At 38.0% G+C, this 9,093-nt stretch overlaps 1 protein-coding gene across 5 annotated transcripts in view; it reads right to left on the bottom strand.

The window, feature by feature from the left end:
- svopl (SVOP-like) overlaps positions 1-1,863 on the bottom strand; it is a 30,974-nt gene extending 29,111 nt beyond the window's left edge. For 3 of the 5 annotated variants that reach the window (XM_088646948.1, XM_088646949.1, XM_088646947.1), the window contains exon 1: positions 1,704-1,860. The gene's annotated coding sequence lies outside the window, so the exon portion shown is untranslated. Of the gene's footprint in view, positions 1-1,703 lie in introns of all 5 variants that reach the window. The other 2 variants (XM_088646950.1, XM_088646946.1) reach the window with 1 other exon arrangement.
- Positions 1,864-9,093: the final 7,230 nt, after the last annotated feature.

Consider the following 9,093-nt stretch of genomic DNA (forward strand, 5'->3'; position numbering starts at 1 on the left):
CCATAGTGCCCTCAAAGCTCATCATCAAGCTCCAGGAACTGGGACTGAACACCTCCCTCTGTAATTGGATCCTGGACTTCTTGACGGAACGTCCGCAGGTGGTGAAGGTGGGCACTAATATATCCTCTACCCTGACTCTAAACACTGGAGCCACCCAAGGCTGCGTGCTTAGTCTTGTCCTCTACTCCTTATTTACCCATGACTGTGTCACCAGGCATAACTCAAACTCCATCATCAAGTTTGCGGACGATACAACAGTCATTGGCCTGATCACAGATGGTGAGGAGTCTGCATACATTGAGCAGGTTGAAACCCTGGCAGTATGATACCAGGAGAACAACCTCTCTCTGAACATCAGTAAGACTAAGGAGATGATTATGGACTATAGGAAACATCAGGGTGGAGACCACACACCTATTCACATCAATGGGACTGCAGTGGAGAGGGTCAGCAGTTTTAAGTTCCTGGGAGTTAACATCTCAGAGGATTTAACCTGGACCCACCACACCAACACCGTGGTCAAGACAGCACAGCAGCGCCTGTTCTTTCTCCGCAGGCTAAAGAAGTTCGGCATGCCATCACATATCCAGGCCAACTTCTACAGGTGCACTATTGAGAGCATCCTAACTGGTCGCATCACTGCCAGGTATGGGAGCTGCTCCGCACAGGATCACAAAGTACTGCAGAGGGTGGTGAAGTTAGCGCAGCTTATCACCAGCTGTGAGCTACCAAGCATCCAGGAGATCTACTCAGCTAGATGTCTGAAGAAGGCCAGGCCCATTCTCAAGGACCCCAGTCATCCCAGTCATAAACTGTTTTCCCTCCTACCGTCTGGTAAACAGTACCAAAGCATTCGGTCCAGGTCCAACAGACTACGGAACAGCTTCTACCTCCAGGCAATAAGACTGCTAAATAGCCAACCTGTAGCTCCTTAGCAAATCACCTGTAATGGCTACATGGACACACAATTCTCACTATATTCAGCATAACTGCACTACATGTATATATTGCATACACCATGGACACATAACAGCTCTACTCACATTGAGTTTTATTCAATTTAAAAAATGTAACCTCAATTTTGTGATTTTTGTGAATTTTTGTGATTTATGTGAATTTTTGTGATTTTTGTGATTCTTGTAATTTTTGTGAGCTCGCAGAAAAAGACATTTCATTGCCAGCAACTAGTGCTGCACGACGTATTGTTGTGCATTTGCTAAATAAACTTTGATTTGATTTGATTTGAGGTTATTTAAAAGTACTACATCACTAAAATTGACGTCTTAATCTACATGCAATATAGTGGGTGTAACAAAGGATTAACTACTATCCTGGGATTTGTTTTAAAAGATTTTGTATGATTGCCCCTTGTGGTCCAACATGTCGTCTGCATTCGCATTGACGTGTCTGATAATAAAACAGAACAAAACAGAATAGAATAAATTATACTTAAAATTATTTCTCTTACTTTTTTAATATAAAAGCATCCCTCAATGCTTTCGAGAAATCGGACAAGTAGTTTGAATGTTCAAAGCTTTTGCTTATAAATTTATTTTCATACTATTTGTTTACGGTTATTTGTTATTGATCGTTGAGCTTTTTTACACACTTAAATTAGTAACATACTGTATGCATTAGACAAAAAACAATTCATGTAGTCATAATACCGAAAACCAGTAACAAAAGAAGAAAGCTTCACTTACTTTCACGAAGAAAGAGTCGAATATCCTTAAATTTAAATTCTCAAAAATAAGCAACATCAAACATCGAAACTCTTCTGTTTAAAGTATACAGTACTACAGTACATCATCTTGTTGGTGAGTTGCATGTAACAACGATACAGAACCTAAACAGGAAGTTACCTGATGCGTTCTTAAAGGTACACAGCATACATTTTAAACCTGTCCAACTCGCTACACTACCCTTGTCCAGCTTAGTCACACCTAAAAACAAAGGTTTTTAGAGTCGAAAAAGTGCTACAGCATGGAATGGCATACTATAGGTACAGTACGCCTACAGAGTAGTCTGAGTGGTATGTTGCACTTTAAAACTATCAACGAAGTAAAAATTAATCTAAATCTTCCAAAGAATATTACCAAACGTTTTACTGCATGCAATTATGAGTTGGTAATTCATAGTGAATTAATATTGTGTATTGTGTATTGTGTAGCCAGCAGCCATATCACCCTGCAACTCACAACTGGCAACCCACTGAAGCTAAGCAGGTGTGAGCCTGGTCAGTACCTGGATGGGAGACCTCCTGGGAAAAACTAAGGTTGTTGCTGGAAGAGGTGTTAGTGGGGCCAGCGGGGGGCGCTCACCCTGCAGTCCATGTGGGTCCTAATGCCCCAGTATAGTGACGGGGACACTATACTGTAAACAGGCGCCGTCCTTCGGATGAGATGTAAAACCGAGGTCCTGACTCTCTGTGGTCATTAAAAATCCCAGGGTGCTTCTCGAAAAGAGTAGGGGTGTAACCCCGGTGTCCTGGCCAAATTTCCAATTGGCCCTTACTAATGGCCTCCTAATAATCCCCCTCTATGAATTGGCTACATTACTCTGCTCTCCTCCCCACTGATAGCTGATGTGTGGTGAGCGTTCTGGCGCACTATGGCTGCCGTCGCATCATCCAGGTGGATGCTGCACATTGGTGGTGGTGGAGGGGATCCCCATTACCTGTAAAGCGCTTTGAGTGGAGTGTCCAGAAAAGCGCTATATAAGTGTAAGCAATTATTATTATTATTATTATTGAAAGATAATAATAAATCAAAGTTAGTGTTTTGCAACTACCCATCTAATCTGAAGGAAAGTAAAGGAATTTACTAAAGTGTTGGTTCTGAAAAGAATTGTGTACTAATGTTTCATAATGTTAAAAATCTTTACCATTGACATTAGCCTGAGATAAAAACTGCTTTAAAAAGTTCAATATTAAGATCATATAATGCAGCAAAATGTTCTATCAACTGTTGATGCAACAACTGCACGCACAGTTCAGAATAAAACATGTTGTGGCATTCAGTCAGAAGCACACTACACAAAAGTAAATTGTTTCTCATAATTCTGGTCCATTTTTTCTACGTAGTGTCACTTTTAGTGCTTCAGGGATTAAAAACATAAGAAAGGTTAGAAACAAGAGGAGACCATTCAGTTTATGTACTTTATGTACTAGCTCCTTTGGTAAAATTACTATGCTCTGCCAATGTTTAAACATCTAAATTCTTATCTTTAATACATGATGCCAGGCGATAGTTGTGCCCTTTGAAAGATAATGGAAATATTTTCATAACTCTCTCCTGATAAAGACTGGCTTGCTCTCTCTAAGTGAGAGGAGAATGGCTGTTCCAAGTAGAGTTTAAGCACCTTGGGGTCCTGCTCATGACTGAGTGTAGAGGGGATCATGAGATTGGCCCAGCACATTGGTGCAGCCGCATTGGCAAAGCAGGACCTGAGTTTTCTGACGAACCTCTCGGTTTACCCATCAACCTATGTTCCCATCCTTACTTATGGTCATGAGCTTTGAATAGTGACCAAAAGGATGAGATTGCAAAGGTGGAAATCAAGTGATTCTCTAGGGCTGCTGGGCATACTCTCCATGACTGCGTGAGGAGCTTGGTCATCCAGGATGACTTTGGAGTAGAGTCACCACTCTTCTGAGTTGAGAGGAGCTAATTGAGGTAGATCAGGCATCTGGTGAGGATGCCAACTGGGCGCTTACCCCTGGAGGTGTATCAGCTTACTAGAAAGAGAGACAGGAGCAGACCCAGGACATACTTTACAAAATATATCTCTCAGCTGGCCTGTGAGATCCTGGGTATCCCCCAGGAGGAGTTGTGACTGAGGAAAGGAAACTCAGGTCTGCCTTGCTGATCCTGTTACCACTGCAATCCTCACCAGGAGTAAGTACCTGCAATCAAATTGTCCAACTAATTTATTTAAACTGGGGATTAAGTAGGGTGCCCACAGGGAAATATGGTCTGAAGTATGTAATGAAATGGTTTAAAAGAGGGAAAAAAATAATCTCTATGCTCCGCATTTCAGAAATGCAACTTTTGACATGCTGAGCTTTTAGCAATAATTCGTGTTCTGTTCAGATGTATCCAACAGAAATCAGGAAGTAAAGGATAGGAACTAAGACTTCTTCTTCTCAGTTGCTTTCCTCAAAATGTACAACTATTCTTCCTGGGAATAATGTCATACTTTTTTTTTCATAAATGACTATCCATTCAACAAACCACTGAATGGTACTTTCATTTACCTCTTGTATGTTTGCAAGTCTGGAACTGAGGCTACCCACCAAAGAATTTTTGTTTGTTTTCCTTAGGGCTACCTGACTGTATCTACAGTATATTTACTTTAAGTAGGTTGGTTCACTAAGGTTGTGTTGAAAATAAAAAAGAGACATAAGTTTGCATCATCTTTGAAGTGTTAGCTTTGTGCAATATGAGTCCTGTTTTGTAACTGACAGAATTGACCCACTTAGGTAAGAGAGAAGGAGGTATCTTTTAAATTGCTGCTAGGAATGCCTGTTGTTAATAAAAAATAGGCCTTTGTTTCTTTTGTGAAGGTCTTAGTCTTCTGAGCCACTCCTTACTTTCCAAATCCTGTCTAGGTGTAATTTCTTTTTTTACTACAAGAACAAAACTGCTATTTTACTGTAGTTATTTCCACTGCCAGCTTGTGCAATTCAAATAAAGTAGAAAAAAATAATGAAAATTGGTGTCAAATCAATTTAAAAAAACAGTGAAACACCTGGAACAATTTCGTTGCAAACTAGAGAATCTCATAAAGGTAAGCCATAGCAGATGTATGACTTTATGATACTCGGCTTTCAGTTTTGTAAGGTACTTTGTAGTTTATTGTATTAAAAATCTGATAGAAGCAGGAATATACTGTATATACTGTATAATGATAATTAAATGCCATTTATGTTCTAATATTCATAAATCTAATAAAAGTCTTAAATTTCCAGTCTTTCCTGTAACAAATTGAAGACTCCTCAAGGATATGACCCATGTAATAACTCAAATGGAGAAAACCTGTTTGGGGATCTTGGCATACAACAAATAATAGGGAAGGCCTAATTTTGTCAACTGCAAAGTCACCAGTGTGCCCAGATGTCTTCAGACCACCTTGCTGCTACTGAATAAAAGTGATGGGTACCCTGGATCCATCTTTTAGAACTCCAGCCTTGATCACTCCAGACAGGAGAATTAACTTCATGGTAAATTCTTTTGAAGCCACAGGCACTCTTCATTGAAACATTAGTCTTTCTACCAGTTTTAGCTACTGCAGAATTGTCTGGTTTGGGCATTGTGATGTCGCTTTGGGTGTGTCATAACAGGATCTTTAACATAGGCAGGTCCGGGGCAACAGGCACAGAGACACAGCCATAAAATTCCAACAACCACTACAATCCAAAACAAGCAAAATCCTAGATCTTCTTTGAGCTGATAATTAAGTGCTCCAACCCCTAACTATCATACTGTAAATAGGCAGCTAAACCGCTCAGCAGTATCAAAATAAATACTAACAGTAATTTTTAACTATGATAAGACTCTTCAGACAAACACCAGTCTCTCCCTGTTAATTCTTGAGAAGCAAAGTCCATATCTCATATCTGTCTTTGAGACTTTTCACACAAACTTCCAAAAATTCAAAGTTTCTTGGTCCATAGTTCCAAAGTTACAAGTCAATCCTCCTTACTCTAGGAGGCTGCACACAGAGGAAGTGTTCTCTGGCATTCAGATAGTACATACTGTACTGTAACTGACTCAGAAAGCATCTGCTTCCTGCTTTTAAATATTCACCTGACCAATTGTCTTCCTACAACTAGTGAATTAGGGCAGCAACAGCTAATTTATCAGAAGCTTCTGGGGAATGTGGTTGAGACAATACTGTATGGGTGGAGCGGTGGATCTGTGCCTGTGGCTGGAAGGTTGCCAGTTCAAATCTTGTGGCTGGTAGAGGAATCCTACTCTGTTGAGCAAGGCCCTTAACCCCAGCTGCTCCAAGGGTGCTGTACAATGGCTGACCCTGTGCTCTGACCCCAAGCTTCTCTCTGTCTGTGTGTCTCACGAAAAACAAGCTGTGGTATGCAAAAAAGACAAATTCCTAATGCAAGAAATTGTATATGGCTAATAAAGTGCTCAATTATTGTCCATAAAAGCTGTGTAATTACAGTGTGAAAGCCCATAGCTGCTGACACGAGACGCCATCCACCCTTTTCTTCACGCTCAATCTTCCAGAACTTTATCCAGCCCCCAGTTTTCACAGGCTGGACAATGAGTGGACAGTGAGAGGAGTTGACAAAGGTTCTATGCCATAGCCAACTTTATCTTTCTTCCCTCATTTTTCTTCTTCTGGTTCTCCTGTGTCCTGTCTCCTGAATGCCCCATTATGAGTTTCTATTGTTTACCCTGAAGTTAATGAACCAGAGTAAACCTTTAGTACTCCCTTTGATCATTTTTGTTTACCTGCCTCTTAGCCCAACTACAAGTAGGCAAACACTTCAAATTATGCTAATTGTCCTAGACTTTCTAAATAAGCCACTCACAACAAAAAAGAGAGACATCACAGTCAAGAACAGCCAAGACGTATTTAAATAGTTTCAACAATCTAAACAAGAATAGATTATCTAAACTCTTAAAAACAATGTCACCATCATTTTGGAAAGATAGTTGGGTCTGAAAACTTGAAAACTGTAAAACCCTACAGGCCATCAACCTTATACCTCCTACAAGATTGGTTAATATACTCTATAATATTATATAGCAGAATTGCAATGATACTGTAGCTAGGTGGAGTAGTTCACAGTCTTGCCTAATACCTAATAATTATATCTCAGAGGTGGAAATATTGCAAAACACCTTAAAAGATTATGTGGAATATCCATGTATCTGTCCCTGCTTAACGTGTCTAATTTAATTAGACACTGTCACTGCTTGACTTGTTTAATTTATTTGTAATTTATCTCATCTGCATTACTCCCTACCACCTGGTTTTATACCTAATAATTAGATCTCAGAGGTGCAAATATTGCAAAACACCTTTAAAGACTATAGGGAGTGTCCACAAAATATGTTCTTAACTGTATTCACAAAAAAGAAAAAAAAACTTACCAACTGTTCAACCAAACATATCTAAGAGGCTGTAGACAAGAATCTTTCATCTAGAATCTATAATACTACTTGTATTATTGACTTTCTTATTTAGAATTTAGGTCTATTAGTACATTAGTATGTACTATGTTTTGTAAGGAAATGTGTGTTTGGTGGTGATTATTTAGTTTTAATTGTTTTTCATTAATTTGATCAAATATGCATTTATAGGTCCTGATACATTCAAATTTAAAAGTTCATATTAACAATAATTAGTAATAAATCCTTATACATTCTTCTTTTTAACCCAAAGCATTCCAAAGCACTTTAAATATAGCTGGACTTACTGTATACAGTGCAAATGCATGTATGTCTAAGAGAGTAATTTTTATTGCCTGAGAAATGCATGAACTTTATGGAAAATGGCCAGAGCCTTGACTTTGTATTAAAGTGCAATATTCTGAGCCTGGATGAATTGTGAAGCATTAGTGCTTTTGGTTTTGGAAATCTATCAAATTTAAATAGCTAGGATCCTAAAATGCCCTTTGAAAAATACATACATCCTTTTTTTGAGGTTGTCATACAGGTGTCTATACAGTACTGTATGTGCCACAGAGAAAAAATATTATTGCATTATTATGAGATAACATTGCATTGTTTCACAATAATTCTTGCCTTTTATCAAGATAATGTTGCATTAATTCACATTAATTATCATGTTATTACAACATACAATTTAGTTATTTTGCACTAATTATTAAACATTGTATATAACTTAAGGACGAATGCCTTTATCGGACAAATAATGAAAAATAAGCCATATCTGTCACTGCTTGACTTGTATAATTTAATTCTAATTTATCCCATTTGCATCGCTCTGCCAACTGGCCATCCACAATCAAGAATTTTAACATAAAAGCAGTCAAGAAATTAGGAACTACATTTATTACCGAAGCCACCAAAACAGACACACAATCACCTCATTTGAATGCAATCCTGAGAACAATCTAGAACTAGTGGAAACACGAACAGCACTGTATTCACCCATGCATTCAGGTGTGTATCTCACTGTAAACTCCATCTGTGTCTCTTGAGTCATTCATACACCAATTCCACAGAGAAAATAATTACTCATGGCATTGTTAAGAGAGCCAAGTTTAGAGAGAATTCGAAAACACATGTTGAGCAAGTAAAACAGGCCAGACTTTACAAAGAATATTGACTTGTGAGTTGAATGAGCTCTCTGAACAGAGCTCTCTCACACCACTTTCCTTTGTTACTACTTTGATAGAATCTGATGTGACAGAGATTGAAAACCTTTTTTTTTGTCCCTCTGCTGCTACTTACCAAAAAGATGGTCAGATATGGATGGACACGTAATTAGTACTGCAGGGATGAAAAATTGAAAACTCAAGTTTCTCTAACATAAACATAGTTTCTTTTATTTCATAAAAAATAAAAATTCATTTTTAAACAGATAACAAACTGTATTTTGATAACATTGATTTTGGGTAGGGGGAATGTCTATCTTTACATTGTGTACTCTTAATAAGTATTATTTCTTTTAATGAAGTGTCAGTGGCTGGATAAGGTTTGTATCCTTTGAGAATTATAATTAAATTGCATACAGTATCTTTTATTTTCTTCTTTGGCATATAAGGAAACCCACACCCCTGTATTTGTAAAAGGTACATAATGTTATTTACTGTACAGTATACTATTTTTATTACTTGATTTCTGCTTGTAGATCCTGTTGGAAATGCTACTGATTTTCTATTATTTTTAGAAATAGGTACTGTACTTAAGGATATTACCATGTTTTAAAACTAGAATTTCCTGACCTAGACACAAACAGTAAGAATTTAGGGCATTGCAAAAAACACCAGTTCAAAGTAGTGCTTCAGGAATAAAAACTGATTACATAAAAGCTTCAGTTACAGTAGGATGATCAGTTTCTTCATTTTAAATTGAAAAACCCCATTAAATTAATAAAATG

Source organism: Lepisosteus platostomus, chromosome 9 (assembly GCF_059453375.1).
Source record: "Lepisosteus platostomus isolate fLepPlt1 chromosome 9, fLepPlt1.hap1, whole genome shotgun sequence".
NCBI classification, from domain to species: Eukaryota; Metazoa; Chordata; class Actinopteri; order Semionotiformes; family Lepisosteidae; genus Lepisosteus; species Lepisosteus platostomus.